Source organism: Fringilla coelebs, assembly GCF_963513975.1.
Source record: "Fringilla coelebs genome assembly, chromosome: 2".
Taxonomy (NCBI): Eukaryota; Metazoa; Chordata; class Aves; order Passeriformes; family Fringillidae; genus Fringilla; species Fringilla coelebs.
In genome coordinates this window covers 86065598-86089575 of record NC_140029.1, presented here as the reverse complement: position 1 = coordinate 86089575, position 23978 = coordinate 86065598, and the positions used below count along the sequence as shown (strand labels likewise).

Genomic DNA, 23978 nt, shown 5'->3' with positions numbered 1-23978 from the left:
ACACACAGGCAGCTGGGGATAAAAGATTCAGGAAGGAAAACTTGGATGCAAGGATATTTTATGCTTCTCTTGGGAAAAAGCATAGTCTTCCTAAGTACGTACAGTCCAAAGAAAATGTAACAGCTGCAGGTTCTGGCAAAGGGGTGATAAAGGTGTACTGCAGTTGAGACCCTACCTGTCTATGCATAAGTCTTCTGGGGAGGAAATTTGGGGTGACCTGAACGTTGCCCGAATAAATAGATTGTATCTCTTCTGATTATTGTTTAGATTACTGTTGACTTTGAATTTCTGCCCTACATAAAACGAATTAACTTTCTCAGCCTCTAACACTTACTGGGGCAGTCTCCTCCTAATCCCAATCTTTATCCCCACGAAGGTTGGAGGCTTGCATCCTTAAAGTTGTATGGGACCTATTTTCAAGTCACTATTAATTCTTATATTCTATCCAAGCTCCCTGATTTTTGGAGGACTTTTTTTGCAGTGCACGATTTCAAAGTAAGCAAACAGCCCTTCCTGCAACATCTACGAGTCATGGTTCAGAAGATCACTTTCTTTCTTCAGCTGAGAAAGAGATCAAGGCAAGACTCTTCTTAGATGAACTTTTAAAGGGATCTGATTAAGAAGAAAGGGTATTTTCCATCACACTGTACGTGAGCTAGTCCTGGGGATCTGGAATTGAAGACAGTGTGAGGCTCCTGCAGAAGGGGAAGCAGGATGACTGCCCCAGGTGCTGAGACTCAGTCCATGTGCTCCAGACCCCAGCAGCAGAGCATGGTGCTGTGTTCAAGGGGCTGCAGCCCTGCTAACACTTGTGCTCTGTGCTGTGCTGCCATGTGCAGCCTGCAGCATCTCTATGGCTAATGTTGGCACCCAGGTTAATAGTGGATGCTAATCCTTTCCAGTTTACTCTGAAAGTAACTCCCCACTCTGTAACCTGGGGAAGAACTCTTTGAGACCTGTCTGAGCTGATCCTTATGAGTCAGACTCCATTTGGCACCCACCTCATACTCCCAAATGCATCTGAAGATTGCACATACCCTGTGCCTGGAACAGCTCATTAAAAACCAGACCTATCCTGCATCTTCCAGCAATTGCAATCAGTTTTGTCTATTTATTCTGCAGGCTTTTCAAGACATGGACCTCTTCTCCTTGTGTGCATGTGAGGCATGCAAAACTGTAGGACTTTGATCTTGTGTTTAGCCATTAGGTGTTCTTGCAATGCAAGCTGTAAGAGTAGAAGCTGTTTGTGCTCAGGTAGCTGTAATTACAGTGGAGGAGAGCAGTTCAGTGTTCTGTAGGGAGGAAGAGGCTCAGTGTGTCCCTTTGCTAAAATCTGCACACAGGACAAGTGCTGTGTTTCCAGGGAGGTCCAAGTGGAGATCACACACTTACTGAGAAAGCTGCTAAAAAGATGTGCACGCCTCATTGCTCTATTCCAAAATTTTACCATATGAACTTGAATTCAGCTTTGTCTTTGCAGAACAACTCAGAAACTAAATGCTAAACACCACCCACAAGAAGAAAAGAAATGGATCAAGAGGGATTTTCAGGTTATTGACTGACATTTCAAGTCCCAAAACATGGGAACAATCCTTTTCCTTCCAAAATAATTTATGTATTTCAGCAGACAACAAAACAACTTACAATGCAGTAGCAAAAATTCAGAAAGTTTGAAAAACTGCTGATGTTATTGTTAGGTTTTTACCCTCCATAGCATTGATTAATATCTTTAAAGCTGCGATTTAAATACCTCAATCATGGCTTTACTGACTTTTGCCCTGTAAGAAACTTTACTTTGACTTCTGTTCAGTTCCCTGCTCAGTGGAAAAGATGAAATTTTTCAAGTGACTATAAAAAGATTGGACCCAAATGATGATTTTCTGGATAGAGGGAAGGTAATGATAATTCAAAACACATTGCAGGCACATCAGAATTATTTAAAAATTCCAGTAGTTCAGAAAAGAGTGGCTATAAGCAGTAAAGCTAAATATAGAGAGAATAATACCTCGTCTCATTCACTGAATGGTCTCTCTATCTCTCATTTCTCCCAGCCTCTGTTTTTCAGAGAGATAGTTAAATGAATTAATTCATACTCAAGAAAAAAACTCTTAAAAATATGAGAGCAGTATTAGAAAATAATTCAGTTCTTGGAAATAAGGCACCTGAGCCCACATGAAAATGTGCTGCTGGTTTTGCCTTAACAGAACACACTACTGGTCCACCTCATATACCTGTCCCTTTCTCATCAATGCCTAATTGCAGCCATGCCATGCTCCAATAAAACAGTTTATAACACCCAATGGTATAGGGGAAAAACTCTTTCTGATACTGCCTAGTAACTAAAGCTAGGCAAGGAAGCAAGATGGCTAAGATACCTCATTTTTTCCCGACTGTTGAAACAGTATGTGCTATGTATTCCAGATCATTGGTAATTATTTCCCTCCATCTATTTGCTCCAAAACGAACATGTAACAGGTAGCTTTGCATGCTTGTTATGAAACATTCCCTGCTTTTCTTTTTTAAATGTAATAGTTTTTATCATGGTAAAATGCTAATATGAGAAAAGAATCCTTAACTTTTGGGTGATAAACAGCCCTTATTGGTTTTGTCCATCTCTGAAGTGGTTATTCACTAAAGCATAGAGTCCCTGCTATAACAACCCTAACGTTAAATTCCTGATCAATTAGTCTGGCCAGCCTGACCCAGAGTTTTGGAGGTCTAACAATGCCCACTTTCAGATGGGTTTCTGCTATACTGCACTGAACACTCCTCAATAGGCTGGTGAGCAAGACTATATAACATCTTGGTCTCTTTTATCTCTAATTTCGATGATTACCTGACCTTTTTGGCAGGCTTGACCTTCTGTACACTATTCAATAGTTTATACAGCTATTTTCTTTCTTATGATTCCTTTAGAAGTAAAGGCCCTGATCTGCAAGCAGTGTGCAGACCCAGCTGCCTTTCATCAGTCTACATGTGTGTCAGCCAAATGCCTATGAGTGGAGAACCTCTGACTAAACAGCACTTGAGGCACTTCTGCAGACATTACAGCAGTTCCACCACCCTTTGTCAGCCACTCTGGCTTCAGTTTTGTCCTAATTTTTACCTTTTGGCTATCTGTGTCTGCATTCATATAAGCTATGTTTTCCCCATACTCTTTTAAATTTTGGTTGAGCAGCACTTACATGCACAGAAAAGAGGCTCTTTTTTCTCTAGGACAATTTTTCAAGTGATGCTTTTCATTTACAAAAAAACAACATAAGAACAAACATTAAAAAAAACAAACCTGAAAAGTCCAGAAGTAGAAAAGTCCTTTCAAAATGTATGACTTTGATTCTATATATGATCAAGTTGCCTTGATCATAAAGTGTGAAAATCAAAGGAGACAGCAAAATAAATGTAAATGATTCTGGGGAGATTCCTGAGGTCGTGGATGGTCAATAAACTTGATCACTTCTAAGGGCTACCCAGTTGTGGAGGCTTCTGTGCTCACTAAATGTCTTCCTATTTAACCTGCTCTTTCCCCGATTTTTGACATTAAAAAGAGTATCATCAGAGAGAGAAGCCCATCTGTGGCACAACCCTGCTGAGATACAGAGCCCCCTTCAATTCTCAAAAAACTGAAAAGTCACTAATACCATGCAAACTGAGTGGAGCCTAGAATGAAGGCTTCCCACCTCCTGGGGAAAGGTTCCAATTCCTAAATTATTTTAGAAGAGTGTTGTCATCACACATCAGAAGATGGCCTGAAGGACTGACACTCAAATGTTTCTGATTAGTTGTACTGGAAGATTTTAAGAAAATCGTGTAGGAAAAAACATAGGAGACAGTCAAGCTGCCTGTGCCCTGTCCAGGTGGGAAGGAATTCCATATGATAGGCTGATTAGAACATCCCCTGCTTTTCTTCAAGGCCATCTACTTTCTTCCAGTTCTATTTACACACACAAAAAGCAAAATTTGGATGACTTTTAGTGTACAGACTGGTATTCTCCCAAACTGTTTGGGACCTGATTTCCCAAATTTCACTAGATTTCTTGGACTTCTAAAGTTTGTGTGATGAAGGATGCATAAAAGCTGCAATTTGCAGATCTTAGTCCTTAGAGGAAAGAACCTAAATTCACGTTTCCTTTCTTAAACTGAAATGCTGAAGTCATCAAGTGAGAGGCCCTGACACAGAGCACATCAGGGTTTTCTTGTTATTTTGGAGTTGATTTCTTTCATAATTGCAGAGAACCAAGAGCTTATGGTGAAGACAGATTCTGGTGGCTTTATTTCTATAATCAAACAAACAATGGTATGCCTAAGAGGTAATGCTTGAAATTTTTAACAGACATAACCATAAACAGTGAATATTTCCAAATATATCTCAAACTATCAAGAGTTACCTGCACACAGGCTTTGTACAGAAAGGATGAGTTGTATTTTTAATGTTCTTGGCTGAAAAAAGCTACTGTCTATCCCTGTGCCTTTGGGCATAAACTAACCCACCACACACCCATGGGAAACCAAGACTCATTTGGAGATGCTTTAAGAAAAACAAAAGCTCATTGCTCCCTGTCACAGCTCAGTTCATACAGAAGCTACAGTAAAACTCATTTATGTTTGGGAGTCTAGCCATGGACAGGTAAAGGTGTTGCTGACAAACTGTTCTGCATCTGAAGGTTCCTGAAGGCATTCCTTATCTAAGGCTATTTCAAAGGCAGTTCTGCTTGCATCTGTCTGCTGATCCACAATAACTGTGCTGTCTTCTGGTCTTTCTTTTTTATCTTTTCCTTTCCCTTTATGTTTTCTTACATGTGGAAACTGATGCAAAGATAAATGTGAAAAGGCATGACATTTCCTTTTTGTTAGAAGCTCATGACTTTTATTATGCATGTCCCCAAAGGTAGCTTAACCAGCACCTGGTGCTATTTGAGTATTTCTGCCTTCCAGTCAGTGAAATAAGAGTCTCTGGAACCAGGGAGCAATAAAGCTACTTCAGAATCAAAATGGTCATTCTGGTGTGAATATTAAAAGTTCTCTCTCAGACATACATGCACAAACACAGACAAAAGGGTTGAAATAGTCATTGTTCTGTGCCATTTACTCTGTAAAAATATATACACTCTGTTATAAATTCTTAGAAATTTATTTAAACTTGCACTTAGCTGCAAAGTCTGCTGCCTCTGTTTCAGATTTGAAGAAAGCTTATCCACTTTTTCCAAGTATATCACTTCTAATAAAAGATTCTACCTGTGCTTGTGTTTTCTTGACTAACTTGTCAGATTATTACACCTACAAAAATCCACCACAAGGCTGATATTTCAAGGTCTGAAATGTCATACAGATGTTTGATGGCTTAGTTTGAGAAATAACTTTCTACTACAACATGGGGTTTATAACTGTATTTGTAACATAATCATGTAAAGCTCTTCTGGTAGGAGAGCACCAAACAGATCTCTCCACATTGTTCTAGTTTTGGAGGGGAACTCTGACATCCAGTAATACAACAATGCGAAAACGTGATGATAATTACATGAAAGAAACCTATCATTTAAAACATAAGAAAATCTAACAGAGGTCTCAAGCAGTGCAGATAAAAAGAAAGCTCAGCAATCTGAATGTGTTCATTTATGGACAGAGCTATAGTTTCTGTGTAGATTTAATTTCTGAGCTTTGCTGTACCCTGTCACTGATGCCATCCATGTGAGCATGTAAATATAGGCAACAGAAGCAAAGGCTGTTAAGACTACTTGGAACAAATTATGAACTGAAGTCTGAAAACACACATTGCACTGTGTCACTAGAAGTTAAATCTGCTGCAAGCGGAATGGGGAAGACCACCAGGAACTAATAGAGAAAACTTACAGGATATGTGGAAGAGACAAAAAGGCATGAGGGTTTTGTATGGCATTGCAAAATAACATACACAGAAAGAGAACTGGTGAAATAATGGTAATGAACTTGGCCATTGGACCCACAGGATGAGAAAGCATAGTTGTGCAAATGATTTTCCATGTGGTTTACTCAATAAAACATATGTATGTTCAAAAGATGTTTCATGGGAAAAATCCTTCAGCTGCTGTAACCTGTGAATTAAGTCAGGTAGAAGAACTGAGATTGGTCTGTGGCTCAAAATCTCCACAGCAACAGGCATATCTGCTACTTTTGTTAATGCTAGGTGGAAAATGGTAATGTTTCAGGGTAGAGAAAGCAGTTGTGTCTGATTATACACAAATGCTAGTTTAAAGTTCAAATAAGTATGGATTTTCCCTAACTGTGAAAACAGCTCTTTAAGCCATTAAGTTCTGTGTTTCCTCAAGAAATAGGTATATTTAAAATAAATCCAAAATTCCATGGCCAGGCATTGTAAAAATTCTTGCTTTTTTAGAAAGTAAACAAAATTCAAGATCTGCTTTTGTTGTGGGCAAAGGTCAGTTGGAAGAACAGAGAAGGTTTTATGATACATTCTTCTTTCTTACTTGCTCTTGCTGGAAGCTGTGAAGCCACCCAAGAGATGGATTAATGAATGTCTACTTTACACTTCCCATTTTATCCTTCCCAATGGTAAAAGGTGGTTGTTAAACCATGTAATGGAAAACTGGACTGATGGAGCTGGGTTATAGTTTTTGGAACAGTGCTTTTTAAACCATTCCATTTTCCCAGTCTCATTTGTTCATTAATTCAGCTGTCTCTCTTACCACAGCCAGTGCTAAAATTCATATAGCAATGATACATCCAGCAAATTGCACATCGCTGTGTAGGCAGAAATTGCTCCCTTCAGATCCCTGGCAAGTGATAAGCACATGCCCTTGAGCCTGAGGGTTTTTTAAAAAAATCTCTGTTGCATTATGCAAATCTCTAGAACTGATTAGAACATTTTCTGAATAATAGCATCTTCTTCTGCCACCTGTTCACCAAGGCCTTAGGAATCACTGGAAGAAACTAAAAATCCAAACTCAAATTCCAAATCTGTCCAGCAGCAGAATATATCTGACAAACTGACTAACGAAGCAAGTTTGCTTCTTAGAGGAGAAAAACAGATGAGCAGTAAAGCTACCAGGCCAAAATCTTCCAGTGCGCCAGTTAAAAGGACACTACTTCCCTTGACACCCGCCATAGGGCTCTATACACTTGATCATCCCACTGGCATAAGAAACTTAAGTATTAGTAACAAAAAGTGGCATCAAGACTGAAAAGAAAGCAAATTAAACCAATCTGCCCCTTACACCTTGGTGTTTAACAGAAACCTGCAATGAATAGATGTGTTTTGTAAAAGGTCTGTTTTAATAAAACCTGCCTTCATCTCAAAAGGGACTAGAACTAGAGTGAAATGAACACTAATAATGCCAGCTTCTCTGCTGCTTGGTAAAATCCTGTTCATAAATCTATGAATGCTAATTAACCATCTTGCAATAGCAAGCAGAATTGTACATTATTCTCAAATAAAAGCATGGAAAGTGTTAAAGAAGACACCACATTGATGAATGTCTAGCCAGGTGTTTTGTGTACCTAAACTCTTCCTATCTGACAAATTTTTCCTGTTATTTTTTTCTTTTCATAAATGACTTGTACGAACTCTTTCAACAGCTACTTTAGTTCTTTCTTAAAAGACTGAACCTTGGCAATAGAACCATAAAATCATAGATGAGCTTGGGTTGGAAAGGACCTTAAAGATCACCTACTTTCAAACCCTGCCATGGGAAGGGACACCTTCCACTAGATCAGGTTGCTCAGGGACCCATCCAACCTGGCCTTGAATGCCTTCCACTTGTGATGGGGCATCCACAGCTTCTCTGGACAACCTGTGCCAGTGCCTCACCACTCTCACAGTGAGGAGCTCCTTCATAATATCTTGCCTAAAGCTGCCCTCTGTCAGTTCAAGTCATTGCCCTTTGTCCTGTCACTCCATGTCCCTGTCTAAAGTCCCTCTCCAGTCCTTTTGAGGCCCCTTTAGGAACTGGAAGGTGCTCTAAGGTGTCCTGGAGCCATCTCTTCTCCAGACTGAACAACCTCAACTCTCTTATCCTGTCTCCATAGCAGAGGTGGTCCAACCCTCTGATCATCTTCCTGGCCACTTCTGGACCTGCTCCAGCAGGCCCACGTGCTTCTTATATTGAGGGGCCCAGAGCTGGATGCAGCACTGCAGGTGGGGTCTCAGGAGAGTGAAGCAATAGTACAGTGAGCATCTGAGATTGTCCCAGAGTCTGAACTTACCAGAAATCAAGCAGAAGCCAGTATGAACAATAAAGTGGAATGAGTATATTTATGATTGACCTCTAAAGAGAGATATTATCTGATAACTGTGTTACAAAAAACCTGGTCTTTTTAAAAAGACTTGTAGGTAGAAACATCCACCATAGGAAATCCATAAGTATTTATAAGCCTCATGACAAACATGTGTAGCTATGATGTAAGATTGATGGAATAGGCTCAGAAATTGTGAGGCTCTCAGGAGATGGAAGCACACACAGCTGGCTTCAGACATGTCAGCTCTGGAAATGAAGAAGTTGCATAGATACAAATGATCTGCTCCCTCACACCCACCCTTCCATGGTGTGTCCCTGACCTTAAAAAGCCTCTTTAGGATTGCCAAAGACTAGAGAGGCTTGCCAGCACAGACTAGAGCCATCACAAAACCCTGAGGCACTGCTGCATGATACATACCAGCCCTCAGGTTTGTCAGGTCTCTAGAGAAGCACAAACCAGGCTGAGATTCAGATCTTTTAAGGTACCTACCTACTTTGCAGGATAAAGGCTTGGGAGGGAGGCACATTTCTGCAATTCTTACTTTGAAGTCCAGCCCTGACAAGTGTGATCATCTGAGCAAAATGTGTAATAACGCCTTAACAGAGCTGATTACCAGAGGTAGTTTTCCACATGGACTATTAATAAGAATAGATTTTAATTGAAGATTTTAATTGAATTACTAATAGTGTAAGGCACTATTCAATGAGACCAAGGGAAGAGAGAGGGTTGGAAACCAAAGTAATTCAGTTCCCGTTGGCTGTGTTCATGCAGAGGTGCATTTATTCTGCAAACAACTCCACTGAAATCAATGTGCATCCCTGTAGAATAACTTTTTGACCAGCTGGATTAAGAGAAAAACAGCGTGGCTTCTTTGAGTGAGAAAAGTTGCATAGAAGTATAGCATTATTTTTATACCCTTTCTTATTAATATATTAAACTTCTCATCATTCTTCAGGGGAGATGAAGCACAGCAATGCTCAGCACAACAGTAGGTTGCAGTCAACTGTGTCATTCTGTCAGATAGATGGCTTTTACATGGTGTATCCTGGACAGCCAAAATATCAAGAGGGTAATTTGTCTCTAAATTATGGCTGTTAGTAATTAATCCTCTTTTACTCTGGACTTGGGTGACCTTTATAAAGAGGCAGTTTAAATTAAAAAAAAAAAAAGGGAAGAAATTAGCCATCTCTTCACAAACATACATACTTTTGTCTTAAACTTGTAGTAAGAACTATGAAAAGAATAGAACATCCTACATCCTACAGCGGCCTCAAAATATAGACCAGAAGATGCATACAGATGACTTCTGCTGTATTTGAGGATGAAAGACTTTCCTGTAGAAGCAGTGGGAAGCCTGTGACCTCTCCAAGGCTTGCCAAAATCAGGTCATCTCTGTGATAAACTGCTCAGTCCTGCATTTCCATCTCGAAAAGTTTCCTGATGAAGTGTGAAGGAAAATGTCCGGCCTCTGTAGATATGGTGTTTCTTAAAACCTTGATGAAAATCAAATGTCTCCCTCCTTTTATTAGGGATGTTAAACAGAAGCAGCTGTGCAAGGGACATGCAGTCTCTTAGCATGACCTTCAGAACTGGTACATGCTCACTGGTAATTGCACAGACATAGCTGCTTATCATACAGAAAGTGAATCCAACACCTTGTAGGAAATACCTCTGAGGAAACAGAGTCATGATGAAATGCTGCCCTGCTTTATTTTTGTGGGTGAGTTCAAGCATTTATAAAAATAAACTACGTCCATGACAGATAAAAAGCAGGCATAGTTTTTGTGCAGACTGTTTGGGGTGAGATAGCTCTGCCTGTTTCTGTTACCAAAGATTGCCTCGCTTGAAAACTTTTGGTTGAACCTTCCGTTTTGTTAAAACGGAGAGGAAACCATTCCAAAGCTGTCCCACATGTAAGGAGAAGTGCAACCCTTTAACATAGGTTTAAAAAAAAAAAACCACATAGGAGAAGTAGAAGGATTTTGTGGTGAAACCATACCTGTGTTTGGGCTGCCTTGGTTTTTGATGGTAGGCGATTTGGGTTTGTCTGGGAAGGTTAAGTAGGGAAACCCTTTTTTTGCAATATTTATTTTTTCTCATCTGAAAATCTGGGAGCTTATCTGAAGAACAGTAGTGACTTCTCTTTCAGATACAGCCATCTCTTGCATCTCAGATTTGTTATATGTGATTTTAAGCTCAATCTAGTTGAGACTGCCTTATCTATGTTATTCTTAGAAACCAGAAGTTAATCCTTAAGAGCTCCAAGTTTATCTCTTCCCTTTCTAGCCACATCTCGACTCGAAAAAGCCCATACCATCACCCTGCTCTGCTTCATTTATCAAAATAATACAGCAACTAATCCTTCTGGAAGGACACAAGGTGAGACATGCAGGGCAGGACAGCCACATCCCCAGGGCTCTTTTGGGGAGTCAGGGGGGTTGTGTGCCCATACTGTTGTTCCTAGGAGGTTTGGTTGACTGATTGGGACAACTGAATTTGAACACACATCACAACGTGATGGGAAAGGTAACAGCCTTGTAGGAACTGAACCCTTTCCTAATCCCCATCTGCAAGTCTGTGTCTAGAGAGGATGACCAGAAATTATCACCTCTCCATGAGACCCAAAAGATTAAGATGGTGTCTCCTAGTCCATCACTATATCATGTCAAAACCTGTCTTGTTTTGTCTATTAAGACAAATAATCAATTGTCAGAGCTGTCAGCTCAGTTCCCAGACCTGTGTTTGCTGCACAGAAAATACCCATCCTGCTTCTATTCCAAACGCCAGCATATTCCAACCTCAGCCAAATGTCCACATGGCAAATGATCGTATCAGTTGTAAAGGTTCCCTCAGAGAACTGAGACCTGTGTTTATTTGCATAATAGGTGAGGTCTGCTATTAGGGTTAAATGAGGGAATGGGATGTTTGCAGGAAGATGTTTAAATAGTTCTGGTTCAGTGAGTGCAGATTCCCAGTAAGCATTATAACAGACATGGATAAAGTGTGCTGGGAACTTAACTGCTTGTCCAGGTTTAGGCATAAGTTTAACAATTGCTTTCTTAAGCATCTGTTTGGCTTTCTTACTATAAATATGGAGCAAAAAAGTTTCCTACTTTCTTGAAGACTGTGCTCACTTCTGAAGTTTCTTTTCCTGACTTCTGTACCAAACAGTTCACAGGGATGTGAATATATACACCTAATGCATCCAAAACTTAGATCAAGTCTCCAGATCTGAAAGGACCAATTCAGAAATCTTAAACCAATTTATTCCAACACTCAGGGTGTTCCAGTTCAATTATGTCACAGAACATGATGTCTTAATCTTCAGCAAAACCGATCAAATCACATGGTGGTGGCCCATTGAAGGAGTGGGTTCTTGTAGAGAAATGGCAGCATTGGAGATGCTGGGCTGTTGGCACCGGGAGGAATATGTGAAGTTAAGCTAAGTCAAGTCCTGAAGCACAAAAAATGTTTTAAGATCAGTGAACTGGACAATGTTGTTGATCCCTGTAGCAAAGATGGAATGTTTGAAAAAGCAACAACTGTATGAACAGCCCAAACATGAATATTTAGTCAATGGTTCCGAGTTGGAGGCATTAGGAATGGAAAAGACCTACAGGGGGAACCATGATTATTCTGCTTCAGTGCTCTGTCCTGTGTTTCAAACTGCACACAGACTTCTCTGACCAAAATGTAGATTTTAATATGTGCACTGTACAATCAGCTTGGTTTAGGGTCCTGAGTCAATCTCTTGTGGAAAGAATATTAAACTGCAAGGCATGAACTGGGATTTAAAAAACAAGAAGGGTGTTTTGGTTTTTTTGTTGTTGTTTCTCCTTCGTCTTCCCTCTTTTATTTTTTCTTTTTAATAGGTTCTGAATACCAGCATGCATTAAACTCTCTGCAAGGCCTAAAAAATATTCCTATCCAGAAGGGAAACATTTTCTTTCTACAATGTTTGAAACAGGTATGTACAATGCAGGGATTCACACCAAACAAAAATCTGCTAAACAAAACTGGCTGTTTTACCAGCTGAATGCAAAGTGCAAATCCTTCCCCCAGGACATGATTTTTAGTGGTAGAAAGTGAGGTATGTAGAAAAAAAGGTGAGATCTTACAAGAATAGGAAATTGCTCCAAGTCATCCTTCTGGAATCAGGGAAAGAGAGGAGGGAGGAAGAAACTGCAGAAGTATGTGAAGACAATTTCTGAAAAATTTCAGCTTGTGGCCATGTGTGGCACTCATAAGCTCAATATGTGGCTATATTATATATGCTGATTTACACACTCTGCAAGAGAACTTAGGTCTGAAACATGACAAGAGAACAATGCCTATCCCAACATGGGATCCTTATGGCACTTCAAGGCAACATACTGGCCAAACTAAAGATAAATTTCAACAGGAGTCACAAAAGCCATTGCTATATGTGAAACAGTGCTAGCAATTTACTCTCAAGAGGTCCAGTGTTGTTTCTGTTGCCTTTTAAAAAGCCCAGGAAGCTTGCTGTCATTTTGATTCTGGAGACTAACCTCTGATCAAAGTTTTCTTTAGCTTTCCTCCTTTTTGACAAGTCCTCTTTCTTCCACCTCAGTTGTTTTATGTAAAGCAGCAGCCTGCAGGAAGGCAAGCCACAGCCTCCTTGCCTGGCAGCAGTTCAACACTCTCAGAAGTGAAGGCGCAAAGCAGGAGCAGAAGTACAAAGATGGAGAGCTGGCCTAAATGAATGACCATCCCAGCTACATACTTGAAACAGAAAGAAATTAAGTAAAATCCAAAACCAGAACACTGAAAGTTTTAATGCCGAGAGTGGTAAAACACTGGTACAGGTTGCCCAGAGAGGTAGTGAGTGCCCCATTCCTGGAAACATTCAGCATCATGGATGAGGCTCCAAGTGACCTGATCAAGCTGGACTAGATGAGCTTTAAAGGTTTCTTCCAAAGCAATCCATTTTATGGTTCTGTGATTTCCACCTTTTTCCAGATCCTGAATGTGTAATGGCAAATGCATTCTTCCTGCTGACTACTCTCTTTTCTTTTTAGCCTGGCTTAAACCTGCACAGCTTCTTAAAAAGACTGGCTTTGCTAGTGGGTTCTAAGGCTAAGAACTCTCCCTGCTGTTCTGCTAATCTGAGGATAAATATGTCAATACATACAGGGACATAGCCTTTGCAATAAGACCTGGTCTTGTCTGCCTGTGCACCAAGTTCATCAGAAGCAGTTCTGTAAAGGACTCCTTTGCCTTGGTTTAAGGGTTGGCCTCAGCACTACATGGCCCTCAGCACAGTACATAGCTGCAGGACTTTAAGGTTTACAACAGACATGAAAGGAACTGGCAAACAACTGGGGTTATGTGAGCTTGTGCAACAACCCAGTGTAATGTGTTTACTATCTCTGAACCTTTTTAGTTTTTCTTTGGATGGGAGCCATTTGAGTGGGAAAGAGACTTGAAAAATATACTAATTAGAAACTTGCTAAACAACCAAACAGATGACAAATGTCTCCACCATTGAAAACTAGAGGTGTAAAAGACCATTTGCATCCTGTTTACCACTTCCAAAGACCTGGTGTGACACTATACTCATATATTGTCATGTATTTTGCTCTGATGGACTTTAAATTACTCAAGTGATAAGGTCTATAGACCATACAATATGCTGCACAGTATTTGCAGTATTTTTTGAATGCAGATTTATATTCTAGGTAGACTGATAAGAAAAGTGATGTAGCTGAGGGAGTAAAACACTACTCTTCATCAAGATGACCTTTAGTGAGATGGAACTGTAATTCTCATTAACAAAAGCAACAGAATATTTACACAGAGTACTTAATATTACAATTAAAGTAGGCATCTATCTGAATGCGTCTGAAATGTATAACAAAAGATAATTTCTATCAAAGGGTGATCTGATTGCTAAAGATGTTCACTTTGCCTTGAAAATCATTGGCATAAAAAGCCAAGCTTCAGGTGACCAGCTGAAGAGATTACATCAAAAGCATTAAAATATAGGAATAAATGCTTACCAAGTATTTTTTTTCTTTCTGCTGAAGATATTTCGGTCATATTCATATTTCTGCCATACTGGCTATCTAGTGCACATTACTGCAGAAAGTTCCCATTCTTTGATACTCTATTGAGAATCTAAAAGTGACTTTAATATAATTCAGGCTTCAAACCCTTTTCTGTGCACTTGCTGTAATTAAGGTGACCAAATGCTGCAGGCTAATGCCACCCCCTGAAGTAGGCAGTTATATCTGAGGGGCAGTCAACTCAAAAGTAACAAGTCCAAATTACCCTGTGTCCTCAGGCAAGCTGCGTAACATTCAATACATACCAAAGTGGTCTTCCAACTTTCTAATTTCAGGTATTTTGACACTCAGCCTGAACTCATGCCAGTGATTATTTGCATCACTTTCCAACCTGCAGCACTCTGTGTCTGTTATCTGAGTTACTGTCACTACCTCTTTGAACAGCACCCAGACCCATATGGCTTGATTTACTGCCTCATGAAATTAAATAACCAGCACAACATCCACCAAATCGCTGTTTTTCAGAAGGATCCTAATGATTCTCATGAACTTGGTATCCAGCCCAACTGATCCAGACTTCCCTCCTGGTTAGACAGTCTTCCCGTACTGAATACACTTGGCACACTCTGAGCCTTTTTCCTCGTCAGATCTCTGAACTGATCGCTGAGCAGCCTAACCCCTGGAAGATGTCCTGTGTGGTTAGTGAATTTTTCATGAATCCCACATTAAATCTGCAAGCCTTAAGGCGCACTAAGGGAACTGACATATTTACCCTTCCAGATCAGCACCACTGTTATCTTTCCTAAGAAAGCACAGGAGCACCTTTGTTTTCAAAGTAGGTGTGGGCAAAAGAAAGACCATAGTTCTCACACGTCACTCAGCTGCCACATCATCATTCTTCCCAAGTGCATTCCTTAGGCCATTTATTAGCATTGCTAATACTGAGCACCTCATTTTTATGCCGCTAGCAGCAATTGTGAAAGCCATACTGAACTTTCTAATCCATTTATCTATTAATTTATTATCTAATTAAGGCTCACAATGACAGTCCTATTTGTTTAAAAATGCCCTCAAACTAAACCAATACAAAACACACATGCATTCAAATCAATTAAAATGCTACTCGCTAATGTTTTCCTTAATCAGTTGGTAACTGTTCCATTACCGTTTAAAGAAAGGCAAAATTAATTTTAACTTCATCGTAATCGTGCGACCTACTTACATGGTGCCAAACGGATACAAATGGATGTTACGATCATGTCATAAGGGCATGGAATCATACCAGCCATGAATTTTGCAAGAGCCGTCCTAGGAATAAGGCTTTTTTGCATAAAAGGGCCCTAGAACATTAGTTTAAATCCTGTCACTGAAAGGCAGGCAGGCAAAAATGGAGATTTCAGAAGAGTTTATTACAGTTTACATCATGCCTCGTGCTGCATCTCTGTGATTTTTTTCTTCCAAGGGCTGTGCCTTTTGCACAACAGCAGCAGAATCTAGTGCTACATGCCTAACGCCTTCATGTTCATTACAGGAAAAAGTGAACGCATCTCCCTGTGTTGTTTAAACAAAGCCTGAGCACATTCTTTACCTATTGAGCTGTGTCAGGGACCCTTTCCACGCCATCCAGGCACAGAGAAATCCTACACAATACCTTAATGCCATTTGTTTCGGCCGCTGACTTCAAAAAACAGTTGTGCCTCTTTCTTTGGATGCAAAAAGCGCAGGCACTGCACGTCTAAACTACATGCAGATGTTATACCTTCTTGATACTTTCACCTTTCCTGAAGTGAAAGATTGAACTCAATGTTAATTGCTTACTATGGCAAAGGATTTCTGGGGCACAGCTGGGAGAGTTCAGCTCCTTTTCCTCTTTCCTTGCTGCTGGAGTTGCGGCAGTAACTGCACAGATTATCACGCTAGAGAGGGTTGCTCCATTTGGTTATTTAGAAACATTTTAAGAGCATCTTTCAAAGCCCACAGTAATGCATACTGACACCAAGGTCTGAAACACAAATCCCCGCAGACTCAGTCTATCCTGTTCAGGCCTGGAAGTGCATGGAGGAACATTCATTCATTCTCCAGAGCTGTGTTTGAACATGATTAAACTGCTGCTTTTCCACTCCTGCATGAAGCATCGCTTTCCCTTCTGCTCATTATTTATAGTAGACCATAAGATATTTTTAAGATGAGGAGAGGAAGAAAAAGCCAGATTGAAGATACATAGACCTGTAGTTTCTGTAACTAAGAATGACTAAATAACATTTCTCAACCTATTTGCTTCCAGCAAATTTTTTTCTTTTCTTTTTTTAAGAGGAAACAGGTAGCCAAAAGAAAAAGAAATTTCATAAACAGGATATTTATACATATTACAATTCAACTCTTGTATTGGGAGAGTTTTAAAACCCCAGCTCTGCAGTGACTGAAATGACACAACAGACATACCTTGGATGGAAATCACTCACTATGCCTGAATTTTCTGCAAGTCTTATAAAAAGTGAAGAAATACATCTGAAGAGACTTCTTTTCCTTTGCAAAGGAAAACAAGAGAGCAGCAGAGAGCTCTAAGGATCTGATGTTGATCCTTCTGAAGTCCAGAGAAGACTGTATCTGAGCTTCAAACCCTCGCTGCCTTCCAGCACTAATGTCAGCCCACAGGCTTGCAAGTTGGTTTTCAAGTGACAGCTAAGCCACCTGAAGAGTTGCTCTGCCGTATCAGTTCAGTGGGGATTCTTCTGATCAGGTTTACCTGATCATGTCTTCCTGAGTGACAGTGATGGTCGGAGTACCGGATATGTGTTCAATAAAGCACATTCCACTCCCAGAGCTTATTTCTTTCCTTTTGTGCTTTATTTACCCTAGCTGACACTATGACACTTAATTAGTCTTAAAATTTGAAATGTTTTTGTATTAGAGATTTGTTTCATAAAGCCTGGGAGGAAGTGCTAGGTCTGATGAGTGGTGCCTGACTCAAAGGAAAGCAAACTCCCAGAACAGCCTCCTGACAGCTAATCTCCAATCCAGCATGATGTTAGACCAGGAGAGGAAACCACTACTGCAAAGGATTGGGACCTATCCCTGTCAAATACCTTCAGTGAGTAGAATGAACAGTGGCCATCTAAGAAACCTCTTACACTGGTGGTGACTGGTGCCTCATGTGAACAGCCTGAAGGTAACTGCACTGCATGGTTTTGGTAGCAAAAGAGGCTTTGCCAAGGCATGGCTGAGCTCCCCCTGGGTTCTGCTTCTGCATCAGAGAATCACAGAATGGTTTGGGTTGGTAGGTACCTTAAAGACCATCTAGTTCCAAACGCCTGCCATGGGCAGGGACCTATTCCATAGACAGATTGCTCAAAGCCCCATCCAATGGGGCCTTGAACGCTTCCAGGGATGGGGCATCCACAACTTCTCTGGGCAACCTGTGCCAGTGCCTCACCTCCCGCATTGTAAAGTGTTTCTGGTTCGCTGGTTGCTGGTTGCAGCAAAGATGCTCTCTGTGGAACAGGGATATTCCTAGCGCTACTGAAATAGGTCAGTTCCAAATCATAAAAAAAAAAACCAAAAAAAACCCAACCAAAAACCTGTTACCTGCCCCTTAGGATCTTTTCTTCCAAACAGAACTCACAAGCAGCAATGCTGCTTTCAGCAGAAAATTCTTTGCTAAGGCTCCTCACTGCAGGAAGAGGAGGAATTACTGCTTGACTGGTAGACTGGACTGGCAGCACCACTGTGAGCAGAGAGGCAGGACACAGTGCAAGGGGAGCAGTTCATGAGGAGGATGGTGGCTGAAACCTTGACTGAAGGAGTCACCAGAGAAAAATGATGACTGAGAGCTCAGGCTAGAAATCGAAGGGTCACTCTGTGAAAGGATGTCTTTAGAAGGTCAGACACCAAGACCAGATCTTTTTGAGGAACTAGAGAGTGGACCCTGTGGTTGCTGTTACAACTCAGTCATGCCATGGTACAGTCAGCAGCACTGGCCTATCTGCCCATCAATCACATCAATCCACTAGGCAAGACGGTGCAGGCAGTCATCCTCTCCCCCACATTGCCACTGCATTCCTTTGGATCACATTGCTCTGGCCGCATCCTTACACTCCATGGGGAGGCTCCTTCAGCATACCCAAGTCAAATGCATGTCTGTCCTGGACTTCCCTGCTGGCAGACTGAAGTCAGCACCCATGCGAGCATCCTGCACACCCAAAAGCACACTGTGGCTGTGCCCGGGGCTGTGCTTGTAGATTTGCTCTCAGTGTAGCACACAGATTTACTCCTGAAGGCAGCCTCACTGATCAGAAGTGCTACACATCCAGCTCTGAATATGATTTTGCCAAAACTTAGCGGTAGTAGAATGCAAACTGCCTTAAAGAATAGGAACATGAAAGGCCATTATCTGCTCTCCCATGTAGTAAACTAAAACAAGCTTATACCACTGTTTCAGTGTAATAATAATATATTAATACTTCATTTAATTTATTAATAGGCTTGGGGAGAAGATTGGTTGAAAACAAATAATTGCAGTGGCACATCCTGCCTATATTATGATCATTCTGAATATCTATCAATGCACAACACCACATCTATTGATACACAGTTATCACAGCTATATCAATATCTTCCTATATCAATATATGGAGGGGGGGATTGTAAGAGAATCCTAATATTGATGTGGGATAATTGCTGACAACAAAATCACTGACATTTCTATGGAGTTTCTATACTGCAGATAATTCCAGGAACATGCTATAAGAAAAGTAAAGATTTCCTGTTGCTCAGTTTTCAATTTTCAATTAATTTTATACTATAAATGATGCTATGCTCTAGAGAAGCTGACATAAAACCGAGTTGTTATGGAAAATCTCTGCAAAATGTTTGCTAGTATTTTTAATTCTTTCAAAAAAACCTATCTCCCTATGCAATTATATTTCAAGAAGCAAAAGGTTATCTCTGTTGTAAAGACACATAATGGAGAAAACACTCAGACTGTTGCAATGTCATTGCCAGAATTTCTCCTCCAGCATGACTGTGTTCTCAATTACAGCAGAAAAAATGTGTTAGATATCAGTCAGAGAGGAACATCATCCAGTAGCTGTATACTTCTGAAAAGCTTCTAAATTCCAAGGAAAGAAGATTTCTTTTTTAACCTACATTATGCTCAGTTTAGGAAAATAAAACAGAAATCAAATAGAAACGGCTGAGAAAGAATAGCAGAAATCTCCAAGCTATAGCCCAGAAGGGGAACCCAGGATTTCTATTTACTAGAATTATTATTGGTATTGTTATATTGTCATTCACAGTGAGCCAAAACCCCCTTAGTGTGAACTTCTGCAAGTTACCCGTCACCCATGATTTGCTTGCCTCATCTCTAAAGTGGAAATAAATGTCCTTTCCACAGCTGGGTCTTGTAAAGTTGCGTTTTCAGGATTGGAATGCCAGTATAAACGGGTTTCTTATTCAGGGCTTTATAAACTGTAATGAAAAAAGGCTGAGTAATCACTGACAGTGTTGATGTCTTATCTGAGATTCTCCCTGAGATCCCTCTAGTCACAGGAAAGTGACAAATTATTTTTCTTGTGTTTCTAATAGAGTCAAAATGAGCATGGTTCTTTGTAATAGTCAGTTCCTTAACAAGCTCATAAACTTTCATTATGTCTTGCTCTGCAGAAATATTTGTACTGCAGAACCAGACATCAAAGATATAATGTAGCTCTGGACACTGGGGCTACTTCACCAACTGCTGCTTGCAGGTTATCTATAATAGAGCAACATATTGTTTTGTTTTTAAGAGATCCTGTAAAAGGAAAGCTGGTACTTAGAAAAAATGAAATGTTGCAAGCAATATATTGGCTGGATTAACTTCACCTCCAGTACGTTTAATTTGAAGGAATCTCTACCAAGTTTCAGTATAAACATGTTTTGACTGTGCTTACATGGAAAGTAAAAGAGGGCTCAAGCTCCAGTTCACATAAATTTCCTGCTTAATGTTGCTGGGCTCACCGTGGTCATGGGTTGACCCTTCTATGTCAGCCTGCCTCTGTGTTTGGGGCCAAATCCATCCTCCTTCATCCATGCATCTTTCCAGAAGTTTCCTTGCTTCTTTCTTGATGTCCAGTGTGTGCCCACATGTTTCCCATTAAGTTGGATCTGGCCCATCATAGCTGCGGATACACAGCATTGTTCTGAAAGCTGGGAGGCACTACTTGGTTAACAAAAGGCAAGCATACACCATCCCTAGTGGAATTTTCACCAAACTGATTCATTGCCCTTGTGCCCGGAATAGAGCGCTGGACTCAGTTTTGCTTAGTTTAAAATCTGAGGAAAAATTAAAGGCTGCTGGCTATTGCCTTTTTTGAGAATGCATTAAGAAATGTTGTTCTGTCTAACAAGTGTCTCTGCCTCCTTGAGATAGAAAAAAAAAAAGGATTAATAAGTATCTCATCTCACACCCCACAAACAGTACAGATGGTCACTGACCAGCAGTCCAAGGTGGGGACTTAGAAGTGACAAAGACACAAAGGCATCCATTACCCTGGAGGAGATAATCAATAATAAGTGGGGAGAAAAGGAAGGAAGGAAGGAAGGAAGGAAGGAAGGAAGGAAGGAAGGAAGGAAGGAAGGAAGGAAGGAAGGAAGGAAGGAAGGAAGGAAGGAAGGAAGGAAGGAAGGAAGGAAGGAAGGAAGGAAGGAAGGAAGGAAGGAAGGAAGGAAGGAAGGAAGGAAGGAAGGAAGGAAGGAAGGAAGGAAGGAAGGAAGGAAGGAAGGAAGGAAGGAAGGAAGGAAGGAAGGAAGGAAGGAAGGAAGGAAGGAAGGAAGGAAGGAAGGAAGGAAGGAAGGAAGGAAGGAAGGAAGGAAGGAAGGAAGGAAGGAAGGAAGGAAGGAAGGAAGGAAGGAAGGAAGGAAGGAAGGAAGGAAGGAAGGAAGGAAGGAAGGAAGGAAGGAAGGAAGGAAGGAAGGAAGGAAGGAAGGAAGGAAGGAAGGAAGGAAGGAAGGAAGGAAGGAAGGAAGGAAGGAAGGAAGGAAGGAAGGAAGGAAGGAAGGAAGGAAGGAAGGAAGGAAGGAAGGAAGGAAGGAAGGAAGGAAGGAAGGAAGGAAGGAAGGAAGGAAGGAAGGAAGGAAGGAAGGAAGGAAGGAAGGAAGGAAGGAAGGAAGGAAGGAAGGAAGGAAGGAAGGAAGGAAGGAAGGAAGGAAGGAAGGAAGGAAGGAAGGAAGGAAGGAAGGAAGGAAGGAAGGAAGGAAGGAAGGAAGGAAGGAAGGAAGGAAGGAAGGAAGGAAGGAAGGAAGGAAGGAAGGAAGGAAGGAAGGAAGGAAGGAAGGAAGGAAGGAAGGAAGGAAGGAAGGAAGGAAGGAAGGAAGGAAGGAAGGAAGGAAGGAAGGAAGGAAGGAAGGAAGGAAGGAAGGAAGGAAGGAAGGAAGGAAGGAAGGAAGGAAGGAAGGAAGGAAGGAAGGAAGGAAGGAAGGAAGGAAGGAAGGAAGGAAGGAAGGAAGGAAGGAAGGAAGGAAGGAAGGAAGGAAGGAAGGAAGGAAGGAAGGAAGGAAAAAGAAAAAGAAAGAAAGAAAGAAAGAAAGAAAGAAAGAAAGAAAGAAAGAAAGAAAGAAAGAAAGAAAGAAAGAAAGAAAGAAAGAAAGAAAGAAAGAAAGAAAGAAAGAAAACCATAATTGATATAATTCTGTGAGGATAGGCTCATTTGAAAAGTTCTGAGTGATTAATAAAAAGCAGGTCTGTGCTTTGATAATTAATCTCTGTAAACAAGTTTTAGTCCATGCACGCAGTATTTATTTTTTGTTTTGGTACATTTTGAGAGGGTGGAGGGAAGGAGAAGATTATGGAATCTTCAACACAGAACGAGACAAAGAGTTAATGGGAGAGATTACTGCTATATAATCCTTAGCAAATGGCATAAAAGCATTAGATACCTGTAGTGCTACCAGGCCTGCTTGCAGAGATATGTCATTGCCAGGAATTTAGTTGCTGTTTCTGTGGCCTCTGTAGCAGTAAGAAAAATTCAAACTGAAGCTGCTATTCTATAAGGTTTCCTTGCAAATCCATTGGATTTTGCTCACAGGACCATAAAAATTGCCATGCTGGGTCAGATCAATGGCCCATATAATCCAGTAGTCTTTCTCCAACAGTGACTAATACTATATGTTTTGGTAAATCACACGAAAATGTAAGAAACCTTTCATGACCAATTATGGAACAACTTTCCCATAGAAAGAAGGCTTATCCAAACTTCTGGCAAAAAATAAAGGTTTTTTTGCTTAGAGTCTGAAGGTTTTCTACTAACTCCTGTCCAACATGACTCTGGTTATATTTGCTAATAATATAAATATCCATTCCTTTTTCAAATTTGGTTAAGTTTATCTTAACATTACTGTGTTGCAGTGAATTTTACAGGTTAAATTATCTTTAGAAGTCTGCCTTTTATCACTTCAAAACTTATTGTCCTTCTGTTGCAATGGATGGCTCTTGTTTTTATTTTATGAGTGGGAGTAAATAAGGCTGCCAATTTACTGTCTCTGTAGTATTCAGGATGCAATATACTTCCATGAGACACCTTTTTATTCACCTTTTCTTTAAAGTGACTGTTCCTCTCTCTCACCTTTACATTCTTCCTAATATTTATTTGCTGTGAGAGACTTCTTCCATTCTTAAATCCATCGATTTCTCTAAATATAAAATGAAGTGTTTATTTAGATCTATTCTTTTCTTCTCTATTATTATTCTCTATTCAATTGGAAAACTACAATGACTTTGGCATTGAAGTCTAATTTCTGAAGGTCTGATTTGAAATTCCCTGAACCAGTCATTGCATTCCTACCAAGCTCCTGCCACCATAGCATGAGAAATTAGGCTTTTTGTGATATTTTTCTTAAAATCCAGTTTTAATATTCCAGCAATGTAAACATTTTCCTAAACACAGTTGTGCACTGAGTGCATGATTTCCCTGAACTGTTGTTTATAGGGACCAAGCAATTCTCTCCTAAAACCCTTCAAAATCTATCAGTGTGTTGGAGCCTCCAACCTGTGTATTCTCATCTCCGATTTTTCTCATCTGTGTTTTCCCAGACAATTGTTCAGTTGCTCCTCTGCTTTGGAAGGTGGCCCTGGACTTCCTCCTTAGACTCTTCTGGCCCTGTCACTACTTTTACATCATCTGCCAGTGTTGCTCCTTCCCTCTTCACTGCTTTTTCAAGTTAGAAAAGGGCTTATTAAATATATTCTAATCATACATCTTTTCCTTAATCTCTTCTGCTAAAGACCTTTATTTGAAGTCCATGTTAAATACAATCAACTGTCTTTTTATCCACTGTTACAATCAAGTTCAAAGTAGCCTGGACAAGACTAGCAGAGAGAAAAAGCATGTTTACATCTGCTCCATCATGTACATATGGTACATGCAGCTTATTTGTAATCTAACATTTATGATATTTTCCATTTTAGCAAACTCTTCACTGCCCCATCATCCAGAGATCCATTTCTTTTTAAAGAAGCAAGCAGAAGATGCTCAGCCCTCTAAAGCCTAAGCTTGAGTTAGTGTTTTCCCTTTCTGTGAGCAGCACCAGAGCTGTTCCCAGCAGCTGCCAGAGAATGAGCACCTCTGAACCAGGAGAGGCATCTAAAGCACTTGATTTCAGTGGTCTTTTTTCAGCAGCAGTGCACTTCCTGTAATGATGAGAACAGAAATACTATAGCACCTCTGAAGTGCAAGTTGTTCCCTGAGGCAC

The 23978-nt window shown here is 40.5% G+C and overlaps 1 protein-coding gene across 1 annotated transcript in view; it reads right to left on the bottom strand.

Moving 5' to 3' along the window:
* Nucleotides 1-23978, bottom strand: part of TENM4 (teneurin transmembrane protein 4) — a gene marked incomplete at both ends in the record, with an annotated part of 337845 nt that overhangs the window by 260878 nt on the left and 52989 nt on the right. The window lies entirely within an intron of this gene.